Source organism: Microcaecilia unicolor, chromosome 1, assembly GCF_901765095.1.
Source record: "Microcaecilia unicolor chromosome 1, aMicUni1.1, whole genome shotgun sequence".
NCBI classification, from domain to species: domain Eukaryota; kingdom Metazoa; phylum Chordata; class Amphibia; order Gymnophiona; family Siphonopidae; genus Microcaecilia; species Microcaecilia unicolor.
In genome coordinates, this window is record NC_044031.1 from 546049354 (window position 1) to 546067539 (window position 18186).

Below are 18186 nucleotides of genomic sequence, written 5' to 3' on the forward strand. Positions count from 1 at the left end.
ATACTTAAATTGCAGAAATCATGTTAAGTTTGGTATAGCTTTTATGGGCATGTGAAGGTACTCGGTCAGAGCCAAATTTACTACTACTACTACTTATCATTTCTATAGCGCTACTAGACGTACGCAGCGCTGTACGCTTGAACATGAAGAGACAGTCCCTGCTCGACAGAGCTTACAATCTAATTAGGACGGACAAACAAGATAAGGGAATGTTAAGGTGAGGATGATAAAATAAGGGTTCTGAACAAGTGAATAAGGGTTAGGAGTTAAAAGCAGCATCAAAAAGGTGGGCTTTTAGCTTAGATTTGAAGACGGCCAGAGATGGAGCTTGACGTACCGGTTCAGGAAGTCTATTCCAGGCATATGGTGCAACAAGATAAAAGGAACGGAGTCTGGAGTTAGCGGTGGAGCCTCTGGCACCAAATTTTGATAGATACCCGATCATTGCCACTACTTACTTGCATTTAATGTGTCCTGTGGTCACACTGCAGCAAAACAGTTTCTATAGCAGATCTCAGCATGTGGCCTGTGAGCTCTCCAGCGTTGATTTTGGGGGGGGGGGGGGGGCACAGCAGGACCTAGTGTGAGCTTAAAGGGGCAGTGTGCCAAAGGATTTGTGAACACTGGAGGGCTCACAAGCCCCACACTGGATAGGGTAGTTGGTGGGGGGGGGGGTTAAAGGTTTGCCTCCTTGCCTATAAGTGTCCTCATTTGAAATCAAGCCTTATACTTGATAAAGATATGAGTGCAACTTTTCTCACCCTCAGAAATGCGCATCATTAACCAGCTTAAGTGTCTCTTCAACTGAGCTATTAATGTCATGCGGTGGAATAAGTAACAATTGTACACAAGTGGGGAAAGCATGCCAAGCATAACTGATGGACCTTTTTTCCAACTTCTGTGTATCTGTTTTGTGTGTGTTTTTGTTTGCTCATTTGTATGCATGTATGTATGTTTGTCAGTGCCTGCATGTTTGTATACCTGTGCGTGCTTACATCTGTGCCTCTAGTGTGCTAGTATGTATGTATGTGTGTATTTATATCTGTGTATCTGATTGGGAAAGGAGATGAGGGAAGGACTGTTTGAAAGATAATTATGGAATTATGTCACTGCTTTTCCCATCATTTCCACCTCCCATCACTTGCAGAAATTTAATTTCTTCAGCACATTAACTTGCCCCTGCTCACCTACCCCTTGCTGTGACTACAGCAGCTGCCTTGTTCTTCGCCCTCAGAGCCTTCCCATTGGCTGGATCCTACCCACAGTCTTTGCTAATAATTTCCCTGGAAACAGACAGGGCAAGCTCACTTACCCTGTGGGGATGGTTGAAGATTTGCAGAAGGGCCATAGCAAGCTATGTGTGGCTGGACAAGGCATGAGGGAGGCAGGGATACCAAAATTATGCCCCGTCCATTGACTTCCCTTCCTTAGCTGGAACATAATCAGCAGATAGTTTTTAAATTCTGAAAATAGTCCAGACATGCCTAGCTTCTAGACATGAATGTAAAAATCAATAAAATCCTCAAAAAAAGCCAGAGTTGCCAATCCCGACCTCCCGAATCCTGAGCTTATCTGACAGGGCCCCCTCAACTTTGGTCTCTAGGTATGTTCTTAGTTTGCCCATGCCTTAAATTTAGCCCTGCCCATAGCAACAGTTAGGAAGTACACACAGTATCTAATAAAAAAGCTGTACAGTTGAGCTGAAAAGTTTCACAGAAATAACCAGTGCTTTTATTGTAGGGAAAAAGGTGGCAGTACTCGTACAGTGCCAACCTTAAGGGCGTGGTCACTATGGCTCCACCTCTACAATAGCCACACCCACACAGTAGCCTCACCCATTTTACCAGCCATGAAGCATATAAAAAGGTATAGGCAAAAAGTGGGATGTTTGACCACGGAAATACAGATCCTGGAGACAATATCTTAAAAACTTCTTTATTGATGAAAAGACTTGACACAACTGTTGTGTTTCGGCCTACAGGCCTGCATCAGGAGTCTATAAAAACATATACATAAATAAATCTTTCAAACAAATACATATACAGAATCAAATATTCAAATGAAACATTTAAGCAAATAATGAATATACAATAAAAAGTCAAGATATAATAAAATACAACGATAAATATGATGATAAAAAATAAATAATGATGAACGTAAAGTCTCTGAGTGACGTGTACGCAGATTATGCATATATGGGATGTTGTAATATCACCAAAACATTACATAAAATAGTAGTATAAATGAATAATTGTAGGAGGAACTAATTATAGGAGGGACTAAACATTCAAAACATGTAAACGTGGACCATACTCTCCTAAAATACATGCATGTATGAAGGACAATAAATAAAAGAATCATTGGGCATTATATGGAAACATGTATGTACTGAAGCATATCATAAAAACATCATCATACAAAACATGCACAGCCTATGTTTAAACAAGAAAAAACATATAGAGGTAGAACATACTGTCTTAAAAATGCAAATATAAAGGACTATAATTAAAGATCCGGATAAAAATCATACAACCAACATCATGTGTACAAAAGAAATCGTAAAATCAACATCATATATAAAGAAAGAAATAAAATAATATGCATGAAAAAGGAACGTGGTGTCATCTGGTATATACATATAGCCGTGGTAGTGCCTATACCTGTGCGCACCATAAACAGCCATTTGAGAAAATATGCTGTTGCCAGGGCTATTTTAAAGACGTTGAACAGTAAAAAGAAAAAACATGCAACACAAGGAAACATATAAGAAGGTGTATATATATGCAAAATATATATAATATTGTGCCCATATTTAAACCTTACAACTGTGATGTAGCTAGAAGCACATGGAATATATTTAGGAAGTTAAGAGAGCCAATGCCTGCTTCCCGCAATATCGTAGAAAATAAAATATATAAAGCATGACAGAGTTTGTACGTAATGTGTATGATGTACACATATTGTGCCTTACAGTTATAATGAAGCGAGGATTGCGTGAAAAATATTTAAAATATATTTTAAATGGACAGAGCAAGTACCCACCTACCGCTATGACGTAGCGTACGTGAATCTGTGAAAACGGAAAAGCAAAACACAACAAAATCCTTGTGAGAGGAGATGGAACAAACCGCTAAATAAAGAGCAATGGAAAGAGAAATGAAAAAAAAATTAAAATTAACCTGAGATGCCTGAAACACGATTTGGTCCGTGTGGCGAACCAAACATGATGTGATTGGCTGTTTTGCAAAAGTGGTCTGGAACAAAAAAAATAAAAGCAGCATTAATGAAAAATGGAGGGGGGGGGGGGGGAAGGAAAAAGGACTAAAAACCTTTTGAATACAGCAAATAGCAAATGAATAACAGGGAAACTAAAAAATACCTTGAGAAAGACCTTTCGTGGTAAGCTTGTCTGTAGCGGGTCACTAGGTACACAGCATGGAATGTGAAAAAAATCTGCAGACTGATAGTGTGTTTAAGAAAGAAAGGGTGGTGCCAAAAAGAAAGGGAAATGACGTCAGAGGTTAAAGGGCAAGAACGAAAAAGTTCGTAGTCATTGCTGGAAACAACATAAATGATATATAAACGTAAAAGAAACATGAATCTCTAAACCCAAGAGAAACCTTATTAGAACGCTAGATGAATAAGTGAAGTACTTCCTGGGTGAAATGTCAATCTGAGAACATAACATATAGAAAGATGACGGTGCACATAAAGAAGAAAGAAAGACTACTGAGAAATGACGACCTTAGAAATTAAATGATTATTCTAGAAGATATATTGAAGACCAAAAAAGCTAAATAAAAAAACTAAATAAAAAGCCTGAAACAATCAATACAGTGGTGGAAATAAGTATTTGATCCCTTGCTGATTTTGTAAGTTTGCCCACTGACAAAGACATGAGCAGCCCATAATTGAAGGGTAGGTTATTGGTAACAGTGAGAGATAGCACATCACAAATTAAATCCGGAAAATCACATTGTGGAAAGTATATGAATTTATTTGCATTCTGCAGAGGGAAATAAGTATTTAATCCCTCTGGCAAACAAGACCTAATACTTGGTGGCAAAACCCTTGTTGGCAAGCACAGCGGTCAGACGTCTTCTGTAGTTGATGATGAGGTTTGCACACATGTCAGGAGGAATTTTGGTCCACTCCTCTTTGCAGATCATCTCTAAATCATTAAGAGTTCTGGGCTGTCGCTTGGCAACTCGCAGCTTCAGCTCCCTCCATAAGTTTTCAATGGGATTAAGGTCTGGTGACTGGCTAGGCCACTCCATGACCCTAATGTGCTTCTTCCTGAGCCACTCCTTTGTTGCCTTGGCTGTATGTTTTGGGTCATTGTCGTGCTGGAAGACCCAGCCACGACCCATTTTTAAGGCCCTGGCGGAGGGAAGGAGGTTGTCACTCAGAATTGTACGGTACATGGCCCCATCCATTCTCCCATTGATGCGGTGAAGTAGTCCTGTGCCCTTAGCAGAGAAACACCCCCAAAACATAACATTTCCACCTCCATGCTTGACAGTGGGGACGGTGTTCTTTGGGTCATAGGCAGCATTTCTCTTCCTCCAAACACGGCGAGTTGAGTTCATGCCAAAGAGCTCAATTTTTGTCTCATCTGACCACAGCACCTTCTCCCAATCACTCTCGGCATCATCCAGGTGTTCACTGGCAAACTTCAGACGGGCCGTCACATGTGCCTTCCGGAGCAGGGGGACCTTGCGGGCACTGCAGGATTGCAATCCGTTATGTCGTAATGTGTTACCAATGGTTTTCGTGGTGACAGTGGTCCCAGCTGCCTTGAGATCATTGACAAGTTCCCCCCTTGTAGTTGTAGGCTGATTTCTAACCTTCCTCATGATCAAGGATACCCCACGAGGTGAGATTTTGCGTGGAGCCCCAGATCTTTGTCGATTGACAGTCATTTTGTACTTCTTCCATTTTCTTACTATGGCACCAACAGTTGTCTCCTTCTCGCCCAGCGTCTTACTGATGGTTTTGTAGCCCATTCCAGCCTTGTGCAGGTGTATGATCTTGTCCCTGACATCCTTAGACAGCTCCTTGCTCTTGGCCATTTTGTAGAGGTTAGAGTCTGACTGATTCACTGAGTCTGTGGACAGGTGTCTTTCATACAGGTGACCATTGCCGACAGCTGTCTGTCATGCAGGTAACGAGTTGATTTGGAGCATCTACCTGGTCTGTAGGGGCCAGATCTCTTACTGGTTGGTGGGGGATCAAATACTTATTTCCCTCTGCAGAATGCAAATAAATTCATATACTTTCCACAATGTGATTTTCCGGATTTAATTTGTGATGTGCTATCTCTCACTGTTACCAATAACCTACCCTTCAATTATGGGCTGCTCATGTCTTTGTCAGTGGGCAAACTTACAAAATCAGCAAGGGATCAAATACTTATTTCCACCACTGTATATCTTCGTTGATGGAAGGTAAGCAGTGTTTCAACATCTCCCTGCCAGAGAATGAAGATATCATCTATATATCTACAGTAAATCAGCTGAAATCCCAAAAAAACAGACTCTAGCATGTAGGATAACACCAGAAAAACAAAAATATTTCCCCCTTGCTATAAAAACAGCAGACTTAAATTTCAAATATTCCATTCACAACATTACAAATTAACAGCTGCAAATAAATAAAATTAGCACAGCTACCACACTACTTTACTTTATCTTAAAAATAAAATTGTTTTTTTTCTACCTTTGTTGTCTGGCCATGTGCTTTTCATTTGTCTTGGTCCCAATCTCTGGTTTCTACTTTCATCATCTTCTCTTAACTCTATTGCCAGGATTTCCTGTTGTCATTTTTCTGTCCTCCTTTTCCTTTCAGCTTTCTTTGATTTTATTTTCTGCCTTTATCCACGTTTAGTTCTTTCTTACTATCCAATCTTCCAGCATTTCTCCCTTACCCTCTCTTCCCCATTCAGCATCTCTCCCCTTGCCCCTTCTCTCCCCATCCAGCATCTCTATCCTTGCCCCTTTTCTCTCCTTGCCTCCTCTCTCCCAGCATTTCTCCCCTTCCCACATTTCTCACCTTGTCCCCTCTCTCCCCATCCAGCATTTCTCCCCTTGTCCCCTCTCTCTCTCCCCATCTAGCAATTCTCCTAGGGCTGCAGTGCTTAGACATGCGCTGTCTGCTCTGCCGATCCCCTGCCCTTCTGACAGGTGCTGCCCTTCAACAGGACCTGTCCTAGCACTACAGCACTGCGCCTACTACTCCTTGCTGTGCTGTACCGGCACAAAAAAGGCACTGGAAATAACAAAGAAAATGAAATGCACTATATTTAAGTTAATCATATATTTCCTTGTCATTAAGCAGATGAAGCATTACGTATGGGTTGTGTCCATCAACCAGCAGGGGGAGATAGCACTCAACTTTTCACAGTGCCTCATGGCCAGCCAGCTCCACTGCCTCTTCAGTATTCTCTATCTCCCCAAGCAGGGTGGCTGCAGCTTCTTCGAGCTCCATCAAAATCTGCCTGGGGGTGGCTGCTGGCTTGCCAGTTGTTAGCCGGGGTGTTAGAGGCTATAGCAGCTTCACTTTGAAGGCACATAGGTTAGCCCTTTCCCTGCCTTATCCATGCCCCCGTGGATGTGGACATATTAGCTTGCTTTTCCCTGTCCTTTCCCACTCAGTGGATGCAGGCACATTGGTTCGCCTTTCCCTGCCTTTCCCACTTACCTGAGCCTCCGGAGTGTTTTTATTTACCTCTTTTGCCTCTGCTTTCCTCACAGCGTTAAAATAAATAAATAAAGTCGCGTCGCGCTTTAGCGCAGCGATCTTGGAAAGGAGGTTTTTTTCTTGAGATTCTTCTGCAGGACCGGAGCTGTGATACTCGGTTCAGTGAGGTAAGAGTGTTTTCTGACTCCTCCGGGGTGGGCCCGCAATTGGGACGTTTTTGGCGCGAACCGCCATTTTTGAATTTTTCCGCCGTTTTTGGCGATGGCTGCGGAGACTGTAAAGCACTGTAATTCGTGCTGTCCAGACGATAGAGCCGGCCCGAGCATGGCGAGCGGCGATCTTTCGCGCTCTGAGCTGGCAGTGAACGCCATTTTGGATTTTCCACATGGCGTGGCCTCCGTTGCGACGGAGAGCCCTGAATCCGGGGGGGGGGGGGGTCCTCTGAGTGAGGCTACTAATAGAGCTGATAGCCCTGGGCAGGATCCGGGCGGTCAGGGAGCGGTTTTAATGCTGCATAGGGCATACATGCTTAAAGGAGCTCTTCCACAGGGATCTTCGGACCCTCTGCCTGCCCCCCCCCCCCCCCCGGTGGATCCTGGCCTTTTGGAGTTGGCTTTGCCTGTTTCTTATCCTCCTGATAAACGCAGAAGGGCTAATTCCCCTTCTGAGTGTGGCGCACCCCCCTTTTCCCTCCCGTGGTCGTGCTATGAGGATTCTGAGGGGTCTGGCAGAACTTCTTGGGCTGAGGAGCCAGAGTCGGGTGCAGAATTGCCACAGGAGCTTGATGATCCGTCTGCGGTGAGGATTTTCCACCGCGAGGAGCTGCCAGCGCTTATTTCAGATGCCTTACAAGCCCTCTCGATTGAAGATCCTGGGAGTGGCACAGCCTCCTCGGTTAATCCAAGGATGGCTAGTACCAGAAAGCCTGCTCGAGCCTTTCCTTTGCATGACTCCATCCAAGAGCTTATATTGGCTCAATGGGCTGACCCCGAGGGACCTTTGAAGGTTGCCAGGGCTATGGGGCAATTATACCCTCTGAGTGAGGAACATTTGGCTCGCTTTGCAATGCCTAAAGTGGATGCCCTGGTCACGGCTGTGACAAAGAGAACTACCCTCCCTGTTGAAGGAGGTGTTGCCCTGAAGGATATTCAAGACTGCAGGCTTGATTTAGCTCTGAAGCGGTCCTTTGATGTGGCAGGTCTCACTGTTCGGGCGTCTGCATGCAGTTGTTATGCTGCTAGAGCCTGCCTGGCTTGGTTACAGCAGGCAGTGGAACAGCCCGGTGATGGAGTGGAGACCTTATCTGAAGTGGCTCCGCGGATGGAGTCGGCCTTGTCCTTTTTTGCTGACGCCCTTTATGATATGGTCAGAGCTTCGGCTAAGCAAATGGCTGTAGCAGTGGCGGCTCGCCGCACTCTTTGGCTATGACATTGGGCAGCGGACATGGCCTCTAAGCAAAGGTTGATGAAGTTGCCCTTTCAAGGCCTTCTCCTATTTGGTGAGGAGCTGGAAAACATTGTTAAAGGTCTGGGGGATTCCAAACCTCAGCGCTTGCCCGAAGATAGGCCGAAGCCTTCCTCTAAGGGTCAGGCGGTCTGCTCCTCTTACAGACCTCGCTTCCGTGAAGCTAGAAGGTACCGCCCGGGGCGTGCTGCTGGGTTCACTTCACGTACCCGCTTTCAGCAGAGAAACTCCTTTCGCTCGGACAAACGTTCCGCAGCTGCCGGTTCAAGGCCTGGAGTTCAGGGGCGACCCTCTCGATGATGGTGCGCCGGCCCTGTCCTCGTTTCCTGTCATCTGAGGAAGACTTTCCCTCTTTTTCGAGGAGTGGGCCAAAATCTCCGCAGATCAGTGGGTCTTGGACCTGATCAGAGAGGGATACCGAATAGAATTCGATGCCCCGGTGAGAGACGTGTTTGTGGGTTCCCGATGCGGTTCTTCCACCAAACGGGCGGCGGTAGCGGAGACTCTGCACAGTCTGTGCCAGATAGGGGCTGTGACCCCGGTGCCTCCCGCCGAACAAGGTCTAGGCCGCTACTCCATTTACTTTGTGGTGCCACGAAAAGGCGGGTCTTTTCGCCCGATCCAGGACTTAAAAGAGCTAAACAAGTCCTTAAGAGTGCGGCATTTTCACATGGAAACCCTGTGCTCCGTCATTGCGGCGGTACAGCCAGGAGAGTTTCTCACGTCTCTGGACCTGAAAGAAGCTTACTTGCACATACCAATTTGGCCCCCGCACCAGAAGTTTCTGCGGTTTGCGGTGTTGGGAAAACATTTCCAGTTTCGGGCCTTGCCTTTTGGCCTCGCTACAGCTCCCCGAACCTTCTCTAAGGTTATGGTGGTAGTAGCTGCCTTTCTCAGGCGAGATGGTATCCGGGTTCACCCGTACCTAGACGACTGGCTCATCAGAGCAGACTCAGAAAAAGAGAGTCATCTAGCTACAGCTAGAGTGGTTTCAGTCCTTCAATCTCTAGGCTGGGTCGTCAATATGGCCAAAAGTTACCTGACCCCCTCGCAATCTTTAGAATATTTGGGGGCCAAGTTCGACACAGCCTCGGGCTATGTGTTACTTCCCATACAAAGACGGTGCAAGCTTCAGAATCAGGTCCGTCTGCTCCTGAGGATGCCCCGCCTGCGAGCTTGGGACATTGTCCAGCTGTTGGGATCGATGACTGCCACCTTGGAAGTGGTGCCATGGGCGAGAGCGCACCTGAGACCTCTACAGTATTCTCTACTTCAACGATGGTCTCCAGTATCTCAGGATTATCAGTGCAGACTTTCTTGGCTCCCTGCAGCCCGCCTCAGTATGGAGTGGTGGCTCTTGGACAGCATGTTGCGGCGGGGAATGCCGCTGGTGCTCCCCGATAGGTGTCTAGTGGTGACAGATGCCAGCCTGAAGGGCTGGGGCGCACATTGCCAGGGGAAGCATGCCCAGGGTCTGTGGACGCCCGATGATTCGGAGTGGTCTATCAACCGCCTGGAGTTGAAAGCGGTGTTTCTGGCTCTTCTGGCCTTTCAAGTGACCCTGGAAGGATTGGCTGTCCGAGTGATGTCGGACAACACGACAGCAGTGGCCTACATAAATCGACAAGGTGGCACTCAGTGCAGAGCTCTAGCCGCGCAGGCCGAACAAATTTGCCACTGGGCCGAGCTGCATCTACAGTCCCTGTCAGCAGCTCACATTGCAGGTCAGAGCAACGTGCAAGCCGACTATCTAAGCAGGCATCAGATCGATCCAGCGGAGTGGGAACTAGCAAACTATGTATTCCTGCAGATATGTGCCAAATGGGGCAAGCCAGTGATGGATCTTATGGCGACCAGTTCCAATGCCAAAGTCCCGTGCTTCTTCAGCAGACGGAGTGATCCCCACGCTGCCAGGTTGGATGCCTTGGCTCAACCCTGGCCCCTGGGCTTGCTGTATGTCTCTCCTCCGTGGCCCTTGATAGGGCGAGTGCTCCTGCGGATTCGGCTGCATCCAGGAGAAGTGGTGCTCATCGCCCCGGATTGGCCCAGGAGGCCTTGGTATGCGGACCTCCGACAGATGCTGTTGGAGGCTCCCTTTCCGTTACCTCTGGTTCCGCACCTGTTGTCACAGGGTCCGGTGGCCATGGAGGATGCCTGCCGCTTTGGTGTTATGGCATGGCGATTGAGAGGGCGCAATTGAGAGATAAAGACTACTCAAATAAGGTAATTTCCACTCTCCTGCAGGCCCGTAAGCGCTCCACTTCCGTGGCTTATGCCAGGATTTGGCGCCAGTTTGAAGTCTGGTGTGTTTCAAGAGCGCTTTCTCCGTTGTGGGCTCCTGTCTCGCCGATTCTGGACTTTTTGCAGGATGGTGTACACAAAGGCTTGGCCTATAATTCCCTGCGGGTGCAAGTGGCAGCATTGGCCTCCCTGCGTTGCAAGGTCGAAGGCGTGTCCTTAGCTGCTCATCCAGATGTGGCATGGTTTCTTAGAGGGGTGCTTCAGCTCCGTCCTCCTGTGCGGGCACCTTGTCCAGCTTGGAACCTGGGGTTAGTATTGAAGGCCCTTCAGGGGGCTCCCTTTGAACCGCTTCGGCGTGCTTCAGAGAAAGATTTGACACTGAAGGCTGTCTTTTTAGTGGCCATTACCTCGGCGAGACGGGTGTCAGAGCTCCAGGCGCTGTCCTGTAGAGACCCTTTTCTGCCATTCTCAGAGTCAGGGGTCACGGTTCGGACCGTGCCTTCCTTCATGCCTAAGGTGGTTTTAGCGTTTCACCTGAACCAGCCTGTTTTTCTTCCCTCCTTTGTTGATTAGGAGTTTCCAGGTTCGTTTGGGCAGTTGCACCTTCTGGATGTGCGCAGGACTCTGTTGCAGTATCTGCGAATTACAAATTCTTTCAGGACCTCTGATCATCTTTTTGTGCTGTTTGCAGGCCCTCGCAGAGGGTCTTCAGCGTCTAAAGCCACTTTTGCCCGTTGGCTCAAAGAAGCTATCTTTTCAGCATATCTGCTGTCTGGCCGGGCTCCGCCTGAAGCCTTTAAGGCACATTCCACAAGAGCGATTTCCTCTTCCTGGGCGGAAACTGGAGCACTATCTCTTTATGAGATTTGCAGGGCTGCAACATGGGCTTCTAAGCTCTCTTTCGCCCGACATTACAGGCTGGATGTGGCTGCCAGGAGGGATGCGCGTTTTGGAGCACAGGTGCTAGCGCGTGGTGTGGCTTGTTCCTATCCTATTTAGGGATTGCTTTGTTACATCCCATACGTAATGGCTTCATCTGCTTGATGACAAGGAAGGGAAAATTAGGTTCTTACCATGATCATTTTTTTTCCTTTAGTCATAGCAGATGAAGCCATGAGCCCTCCCTGTATTGCAGTGATTCAGATTTTAGGTGCTGTTCTTGTTTCCTGAAGTTATATTCCTTCCTTGGGGAGTCGGAAAACAGTCTTCAGGATTCTTGTTACAGTTATAGGAGGATGAGTTCATTCCCTCCAGTTCATGTTTTGGGAGGATGAGTTTATTCCCTCCAGGAGGATGAGTTCATTCCCTCCTTTTTTGAGTTCATGCCCTTGTTAAGGAGCCATCGTTCGCTGTGAGGAAAGTTCATGTTATTCCCATTGCGGTTTGCCATACTGCTTTGGAAGCTTCAAATACTGAAGAGGCAGCTGGCCATGAGGCACTGAGAAAAGTTGAGTGCTCTCTATCTCCCCCTGCTGGTTGATGGACACAACCCATACGTAATGGCTTCATCTGCTGTGACTAAAGGAAAGAAACTTATCATGGTAAGAACCTAATTTTCCCCGTATCACAGCTAGGGAATTTGTAATCCCTGTGTGTGGATGTGGTGATATATGGGGGGGGGGGGGGGGGGAGTTCTCTAACTGGATTGCACTATACATAAGCTTCTATGCTGGAATTCTTTTTCCCATAGAAATACATCAGGCCATTTTTTTTATTTGAGGGAAGGACTTACTTCTCAGATGTGGCCAGTTTTCAAACTGTCTCTCATATTGGTTTTTCTTTTGTACCTAATTTCTTCTCATTCCGTTAAATTTTCAGTGTATTTTACAGATGGATATTCTCAACCCCTCTTGTATAATTCTTTCTGATTTCTTTTGGGTTGAAAAGAATAAAAATGTTCATAAAAATTTGTAAAAAAAAAATATGTTTAAAATGTATGCAGGAGATTGCCAAGGTGATAATGATGTCATTAGAGCCACACTCAGGTTAATAATTTATTGATGATCTGACATGGCCGTGCTTTGGCAAGTGGCTGCATTTGGGTCCTTGATTTTCAATGTGAGTAAATGCAATATGTTCTCGCAAACCTTAAGTCTCTCATATTGATCCAACAAAGATTCTTTTTCAATACTGTTTTGAGTGGTGTAGCAGTAAGTCTTCATAGGTCACACATTCATGGTCACTGCAAAGGGGTTTTTTTTTTTTTTTTAATGTATGATATGCTTGTAGTCTGCCAACTCTCATAACTTAGGTTCAAAGCGGATAACAATTAAAAAAATTGATTTATGTAATTAAAAACATAATTTCTGGAACAAGTAAGTTTTCAGCTTTTAACGAAAAGATAGATAAGGCATAATCCTAAGTTTAGTAGGCAAAGAGCACCAAATATGGACTGCTTGATACAAAATAATCTTTACAGGTATTTTTTCTTATTTAATGCCAGAGAATGAGGGAAAATAAAGAAGATGGAAATCCCCAGCTCAAAGATGTAAGAGACAGTGGGAAAGAAAATAAAGTAAATAAATATTCTGGACATGTACCTTCAAATATTTGATAAACTCAATAAGCTAACTGAAAAGAAATATGAGTATGCATAGACAGCCAGTGCAGTTTAACAAGAGAAGGAGTAACATGGTGAATCTTTTTTCTGAAAACCATCTTAGCTGCTGTGTTTTGTAGAATTTGCCATCTAGAAAGTAAATGAACTGATAGAAGAAATAAAGCTCAGCGCAATAGCCCAAATAATTGACTGGAGCAAGCTAGACAAGTGTCCTTCAGTAAAAAGCAAATTAATATTTCTAACAACACAATTATTATTTTTTTATCAGTATAACTTGATGCAATTTAAAAATGGGGAATTTTGACTATAGCATTAATCTGGGGTTTCAAAGATAGAGGTGTCCAAATAAACCCCAGTTAACTTAGAGACATTATTTACTTTCAACATTAGACCATCGGAAAGAAGTAGTTCATAATTCTCAGTATGTTTTAAAACAAGTTTTGTTTTATCTTTAAAGCCATGTGCAGCACTCTGCATCTCAATTCTCTTTACACATAGAGATCTGAGGGCAAACGGAACTCAGATTCTCAGAGGACAAGCTGGCATAATGTTCTCATATGTGGGTGACATCATCCACGGAGCCCAGTGCGGACACTGCAAAGTGCATTTTTTTCAATTGTTTTCATTTTTCAATTTTTAGCCTTTTGGGGCCTCTGAGCCCTTCTTTTGCCCAGGAGGCATCGACTGTTTTTGGGTATGCGACTACTCAAGCTCCCTAGGACATAGAGCCTTTTGATCTACTGTTGGCCATTTTTCTCTCCATGTCAACGAGGGTGCCATGTGGCTTTAAGAAGCATACTCTATGCAATAGAACAATTTCAGATAGTAAATAAACCAGAGTATAATCAATAAAGGAGATAAGTGAGAGGATTGACCCAATACAGTTCTAGGTGGCTGATTGAAATATCTAATAAATAATAGGGTAGTTCTCAGAGTTGTAAACTCACTCAAATGAGGCACCACCAAAGTGAATTACGCCTCTAAGGGTGGACAAATTTCTCAATCATAGAGCTTAATTTTTGAGCAAAAACACCCGTGCTGTAATGAATGCTAAAATGTATATATATTCTTCTCTCAAATCTCAGAACCGAGTTAGTCAATCCTGTCTCTTTCTCCAAAAAGCCTTGTGCACATCAAAAAATAACAAATGTGCTATAATCCTCTAATTCTAATCTTCTAAAAATATACTGTCTCTGTAACGATCATGCACTAAATTTGTGCTGTCTTCATAAACACTAATAATCAATGAATAGGCACTTAGCGTTGAATGGTCAGGAATATCCTCGATGGGTTCAGTCCTTGTCAGCGTATCGTGTCTGTGTCTGGCTATATTCCAGTTCAACTTTATATCGTGATCAGGCAAGAGCAGGTAAATTGTATCACTCGCCAAAACTTGACACTCAAAAGATGTTTAACCCACTGCAAGTTTACCCACTCCAAGGCTAGTTCCGGTTAGACCTTGTTTTAACTGTCCAACAGCTTAACTTGACTTCTTTAAACAAAGACGGAGGAGAGGCACTTCTTTATTCCTTTGAAGACATTATAAAATTATCATAGTCAGAGTTCCTGAAGAAGTTATTCGAAACCCTGCAGAGTCGGACTCGTTATGATTTTACCTTGAAGGATTTGTTTTAAGTCAAGTTTAAGCTGGTTAACTCCCCTGTTTACTAAGCTGTGCGGCAATGCCGACACAGCCCATTCAGAGTGAATGGATACCGATGGTGAGGCCTCGTGGGAGGAGGAGGAGGACATCAGGTATTTCTCTGACGAGGAGTCTGATGGCCTTCCTTCTCATCCCACTCCCTCCCCTGAAAGGCAGCTTTCTCCTCCCGAGAGTCTGTCTTTTGCGGCCTTTGTCCGGGAGATGTCTACGGCCATCCCCTTCCCGGTGGTTGTGGAGGACGAGCCCAGGGCTGAAATGTTTGAGCTCCTGGACTATCCTTCACCTAAGGAAGCGTCCACAGTACCCATGCATCGTGTCCTAAAAAAGACATTGCTGGCGAACTGGACCAAGCCTCTAAGTAATCCCCACATTCCCAAGAAGATCGAGTCCCAGTACCGGATCCATGGGGACCCAGAGCTGATGCGCACTCAGTTGCCTCACGACTCTGGAGTTGTGGATTTGGCCCTAAAGAAGGCTAAGAGTTCTAGGGAGCATGCTTCGGCGCCCCCGGGCAAAGACTCTAGAACCTTAGACTCCTTTGGGAGGAAGGCCTACCATTCCTCTATGCTCGTGGCCAAAATTCAGCCTTACCAGCTCTACACGAGCATACACATGCGGAACAATGTGCGGCAGTTGGCTGGCCTGGTGGACAAGCTCCCTCTTGAGCAAGCCAAGCCGTTTCAGGAGGTGGTCAGGCAGCTGAAGGCGTGCAGAAAATTCCTGGCCAGAGGGGTATATGATACCTTTGATGTTGCGTCCAGGGCCGCTGCTCAAGGTGTGGTGATGCGCAGACTCTCATGGCTGCGTGCCTCCGACCTGGAGAATAGGATCCAGCAGCGGATTGCGGACTCGCCTTGCCGTGCGGACAACATTTTTGGAGAAAAAGTCAAACAGGTGGTAGAGCAGCTCCACCAGCGGGATACCGCTTTCGACAAGTTCTCCCGCCGGCAGCCTTCAGCTTCTACCTCCACAGGTAGACGTTTTTATGGGGGAAGGAAGACTGTTCCCTACTCTTCTGGTAAGCGTAGGTACAATCCTCCTTCTCGACAGCCTGCGGCCCAGGCAAAGCCCCAGCGCGCTCGCTCTCGCTCTCGTCAGCAGCGTGCACCTTAGCAAGGACCCTCGGCTCCCCAGCAAAAGCAAGGGGCGAGCTTTTGACTGGCTCCAGCAGAGCATAGCCGCCATCAACGTGTCAGTGCCGGGCGATCTGCCGGTCGGGGGGAGGTTGAAAGTTTTTCACCAAAGGTGGCCTCTCATAACCTCCGATCAGTGGGTTCTTCAAATAGTCCGGCAAGGATACACCCTCAGTTTGGCCTCCAAACCTCCAAATTGCCCACCGGGAGCTCAGTCTTACAGCTTCCAGCACAAGCAGGTACTTGCAGAGGAACTCTCCGCCCTTCTCAGCGCCATTGCGGTCGAGCCCGTGCCATCCGGGCAAGAAGGGCTGGGATACTATTCCAGGTACTTCCTTGTGGAAAATAAAACAGGGGGGATGCGTCCCATCCTAGACCTAAGGGCCCTGAACAAATATCTGGTAAAGGAAAAGTTCAGGATGCTTTCCCTGGGCACCCTTCTTCCCATGATTCAGGAAAACGACTGGCTATGCTCTCTGGACTTGAAGGACACCTACACGCACATCCCGATACTGCCAGCTCACAGACAGTGTCTGCGATTTCAGCTGGGCACACGTCACTTCCAGTACTGTGTGCTACCCTTTGGGCTCGCCTCTGCGCCCAGAGTGTTCACGAAGTGCCTGGCTGTTGTAGCAGCGGCGCTTTTGCAGGCTGGGAGTGCATGTGTTCCCTTATCTCGACGATTGGCTGGTGAAGAACACATCCGAGGCAGGAGCTCTACAGTCCATGCAGAGGACTATTCGCCTCCTGGAGCTACTGGGGTTTGTGATAAATTATCCAAAGTCCCATCTTCTCCCAGTACAGAGACTAGAATTCATAGGAGCTCTGCTGGATTCTCGGACGGCTTGTGCCTATCTCCCAGAGACGAGAGCCAACAACTTGTTGTCCCTCGTCTCACGGGTGCGAGCGTCCCAGCAGATCACAGCTTGGCAGATGTTGAGATTGCTGGGCCACATGGCCTCCACAGTTCATGTGACTCCCATGGCCTGCCTTCACATGCGATCTGCTCAATGGACCCTAGCTTCCCAGTGGTTTCAGGCTGCTGGGGATCTAGAAGACGTGATCCACCTGTCCACGAGTTTTCTCAAATCCCTGTATTTGTGGACGATTTGGTCCAATTTGACTCTGGGACGTCCTTTCCAAATTCCTCAGCCACAAAAAGTGCTGACTACGGATGCGTCTCTCCTGGGGTGGGGAGCTCATGTCGATGGGCTTCACACCCAGGGAAGCTGGTCCCTCCAGGAACGTGATCTGCAGATCAATCTTCTGGAGTTACGAGCGGTCTGGAACGCTCTGAAGGCTTTCAGAGATCGGCTGTCCCACCAAATTATCCAAATTCAGACAGACAATCAGGTTGCCATGTATTACATCAACAAGCAGGGGGGCACCGGATCTTGCCTCCTGTGTCAGGAAGCCGTCAGCATGTGGCTCTGGGCTCGCCGTCACGGCATGGTGCTCCAAGCCACATATCTGGCAGGCGTAAACAACAGTCTGGTCGACAGGTTGAGCAGGATTATGCAACCTCACGAGTGGTCGCTCAATTCCCGAGTAGTGCGCCAGATCTTCCAGGTGTGGGGCACCCCCTTGGTAGATCTGTTTGCATCTCGAGCCAACCACAAAGTCCCTCAGTTCTGTTCCAGGCTTCAGGCTCACGGCAGACTGGCACCGGATGCCTTCCTCCTGGACTGGGGGGAAGGTCTGCTGTATGCTTATCCTCCCATACCTCTGGTGGGCAGACTTTGTTGAAACTCAAGCAAGACCGAGGCACCATGATTCTGATTGCTACTTTTTGGCCGCGTCAGATCTGGTTCCCTCTTCTTCTGGAGTTGTCCTCCGAAGAACCGTGGAGATTGGAGTGTTTTCCGACCCTCATCACACAGGACGAAGGGGCGCTGCTGCATCCCAACCTCCAGTCTCTGGCTCTCACGGCCTGGATGTTGAGAGTGTAGACTTTGCCTCTTTGGGTCTGTCAGAGGGTGTCTCCCGCATCTTGCTTCCAGGAAAGATTCCACGAAGAGGAGTTACTTCTTTCTATGGAGGAGGTTTGCCGTCTGGTGTGACAGCAAGGCCCTAGATCCTCGCTCTTGTCCTACACAGACCCTGCTTGAATACCTTCTGCACCTGTCTGAGTCTGGTCTCAAGACCAACTCTGTAAGGGTTCACCTTAGCGCAATCAGTGCATACCATTACTGTGTGGAAGGTAAGCCGATCTCAGGACAGCCTTTAGTTGTTCGCTTCATGAGAGGTTTGCTTTTGTCAAAGCCCCCCGTCAAACCTCCTACAGTGTCATGGGATCTCAATGTCGTTCTCACCCAGCTGATGAAACCTCCTTTTGAGCCACTGAACTCCTGCCATCTGAAGTACTTGACCTGGAAGGTCATTTTCTTGGTGGCAGTTACTTCAGCTCGTAGAGTCAGTGAGCTTCA

At 46.8% G+C, this 18186-nt stretch overlaps 1 protein-coding gene across 1 annotated transcript in view; it reads left to right on the plus strand.

The window, feature by feature from the left end:
* The window catches only part of MTDH (metadherin), a 128167-nt gene that overhangs the window by 66414 nt on the left and 43567 nt on the right, over window positions 1-18186 (plus strand). The gene's annotated exons all lie outside the window — the stretch shown is intronic.